Source organism: Xyrauchen texanus, chromosome 3 (assembly GCF_025860055.1).
Source record: "Xyrauchen texanus isolate HMW12.3.18 chromosome 3, RBS_HiC_50CHRs, whole genome shotgun sequence".
In the NCBI taxonomy this organism is placed as follows: domain Eukaryota; kingdom Metazoa; phylum Chordata; class Actinopteri; order Cypriniformes; family Catostomidae; genus Xyrauchen; species Xyrauchen texanus.
This window is the reverse complement of record NC_068278.1, coordinates 126,125-129,576: the sequence shown is the minus strand read 5'-3', so window position 1 is coordinate 129,576 and position 3,452 is coordinate 126,125.

Here is a 3,452-nt window from a genome sequence, read left to right as displayed (position 1 = left end):
TATACTCAGAAGAAAATGCCTGTCAACTCAGATAACATTGTAACGCAGGAGGAAATATCCAAATGGCCATACCTGGATAGAGTGAAACTTACACACATTGAGGCTAATGTTGATTTACTCATTGGAGCCAATGCGTCCCAAGTGATGGAGCCATGGGAGGTAATAAATGGCTATGGTAATGGACCCTATGCCATTAGAACCCTACTGGGGTGGGTTGTTAATGGACTTTCAGAGAGGAGCAGTGACTGCAGGAATGATACTGGCACACCTTTTGTTACTGTCAACAGGATTTCTATTGGAAGGCTCGAGGAATTGCTTCAACATCAGTATAATTGCGACTTCAATGAAAACATGGTGGATGAGAAAGAGATGTCCAGAGAGGATCTGAAGTTTATGGAGATAATGAACAAGTCAGTTAAGGTACAGGATGGACATTACAATCTTAAGTTACATTTTGAACTAATGATGTGGTATTGCCAACAACTTGTGTGTCGCCAAGCAAAGGTGCAATGGTTTGAAAAAGAAATTTGAAAGAAACAAACTGTTTCATGAGAAATATACAAGTTTCCTCTCTGATGTTCTTGAGAAAGGTTATGCTGAGAAGGTGCCAGAAGAACAGTTAAATCGTGATGATGGTAAGGTTTGGTACGTTCCTCGTCATGGAGTGTTCCATCCAAAAAAGGGAACATTGAGAGTTGTATTTGATTGTGGAGCAACATTTAAGGATACATCACTCAACAAACAACTGTTGCAAGGTCCCAACCTTACAAATTCACTTCTGGGAGTTCTGATACGATTCAGGCAGGAGCCCATAGCCTTGATGGCTGACATTCAAGCTATGTTTCATCAGGTTAAGGTGTCTAAAGAGGATGTTGACTTTCTTCGGTTATTATGGTGGTCTGATGGAGACTTGAAACAGGAAATTTGTACTTACCGAATGACAGTTCATCTGTTCGGAGCTGTATCCTCCCCAAATTGTGCCTGTTATGCATTAAAACAAACTGCAACGGACAATCAACCACTCTTTTCAACAGAAGTGATCAAAACCGTCTTTGAAAGTTTCTATGTGGATGATTGTTTGAAGAGTGTCTCTTCAGAGGAGGTAGCTGTCATCATGGTACAGGATCTTACTGCTCTTTGTCAAAAGGGTGGGTTTTGTTTGATCAAGTGGATCAGTAACAGTCGCAAGGTATTGCAATCAGTTCCAGAGGAATCCAGAAGCAAAGAAATCCAGTGTTTGGATTTAGCTCGGGATAAGTTACCTGTGGAAAGAACTTTGGGTCTTCAGTGGTGTACAGAGGTTGATAAGTTTCAATTTAGAATGCAGTTGAAAACCCAACAATGTACAAGGAGAGGAACGTTGTCTACTGTCTGTTCTGTGTATGATCCTATGGGATTTCTCACTCCTATTATGCTACCTGCCAAGTTACTCCTGCAGGAGATGTGTAGACAGAATCTGAGTTAGGATGAGAATATACCCCAATATTTCAAACACAGTGGAATAGTTGGATTTCTGATATGGATAAGTTGTCAGAGTTCCGAGTGGACCGATGTCTAAAACCCATAGATTTTGGACAAATCATTCATGCCTGTTTACATCATTTTTCAGATGCCTGTGAAAGAGGATATGGCATGGTTACTTATCTCAAGCTTATCAACAGTGAGGACAAAGTGTATGTGACATTTCTACTCAGTAAGGCCAGAGTAGTGCCTCTTAAACCGATAACCATTCCTCGTCTGGAACTAATAGCAGCTGTACTCGCTGCTAAAGTGGACCAAATGCTGAGGAAGGAGTTAAGACTTCAATTGGAGAATTCAACTTTTTGGACTGACAGCCAGACTGTGCTTAAGTACATCAACAATGAGGACAAGCGCTTTCAGACTTTTGTTGCAAATAGGGTCTCTTACATAAGAGAAAGGACACAACCACAGCAGTGGAGATATGTTTCCACTAAGGAAAACCCTGCAGATGATGCTTCACATGGAATGCAGATTAAAACATTTGGGCAAAGCAAAAGATGGATTGAAGGTCCAAGTTTCCTTTGGACATCAGAAGATTATAAACCACTTCCAACAGAAGAACACAACATTCAGGAGGATGATCCTGAGATCAAAGGAGAGCATAAATGTTTTTATTCTGCAAGGCACATCAAATTCCACCAATTACTTTATCACCTACTTCTCAGAGTGGAAAAGACTGAAAGTGGCGGTTTCTTGGATTCTCAAATTGAGAAAAGTGCTAAATAGGCTACGTCTCAAAAGAAAGGAACTACTGGCATTGGAAAGAGATTGCAATGTTACTAAATCTGCCGTAGATATGCAAATAAATTTGTTTAAAGCAACTCAAGGTGGACAATCTTTGTCACTGGAGGATCTCTTTGAAGCTGAAATAGCTATTGTTCGCTGGACCCTGTATTGGACAATGAACTCATAAGGGTAGGAGGAAGACTCAGGAAGGCAGCTATGCCTATTGAATCCAAGCACCCCATCATATTGTCTAAGAATCAGCACATTTCACATCTTCTACTTCATCACATTCATGGACAATTGGGCCATTGTGGTAGGAGTCATATGTTATCCAAGTTAAGACAAACATACTGGATTACCAATGCTAATGCTGCTGCAAGAAAAGTAATTTCCAAATTTGTTGTATGTAGGTGTTATAGAGGGAAGACAGGTGAGCAAAAGATGTCAGACCTTCCCCTTGAACGAATTACTCCTGATCTTCCACCCTTTACAAACACTGGAGTGGATTATTTTGGTCCTATCGAAGTTAGACGAGGACGTAGTAATGTGAAGCGATACGGAGTAATCTTCACTTGTATGGCAACCAAAGCAGTGCATTTGGAAGTAGCTTACTCCTTGGATACTGATGGATGTATTAAGGAGATTTGTTGCTCGAAGAGGTCAAGTAGCTCACATTAGGTCTGACAATGGAACAAATTTCATTGGTGCCAACAGAGAGTTGAAAGAGGCTTTTTCTGTGTGGAATAACAATCAAATTGAAAAGGAGTTACTTCAAGTAGGGGTTCAGTGGAGCTTTAATCCACCAGCTGGCTCCCATTATGGAGGTGCGTGGGAGCGCATCATTAGCATGGTGAGAAATATTCTTTGTTCTGTACTTCGCCAACAGACGCTGGATGATGAATCATTGCATACTATTCTGTGTGAAGTAGAGTCCATTTTAAATGATCGTCCGATTACCAAGCTTTCCAGTGATTCCAATGATCTTGAGGCCCTCACCCCTAATCATCATCTTCTTATGCAAGGCAAGCCTGCTTTACCACCTGGACTTTTTGAAAAGACCGATCTGTATGTAAAAAGAAGATGGAGGCAAGTTCAGTATTTAGCCGATCTTTTCTGGAAACGATGGATACGGGAGTATCTACCTCTGTTACAAAAACGTCAAAAGTGGACAAAGGAACGACAAAGTTTTGTTCCTGGTGACATTG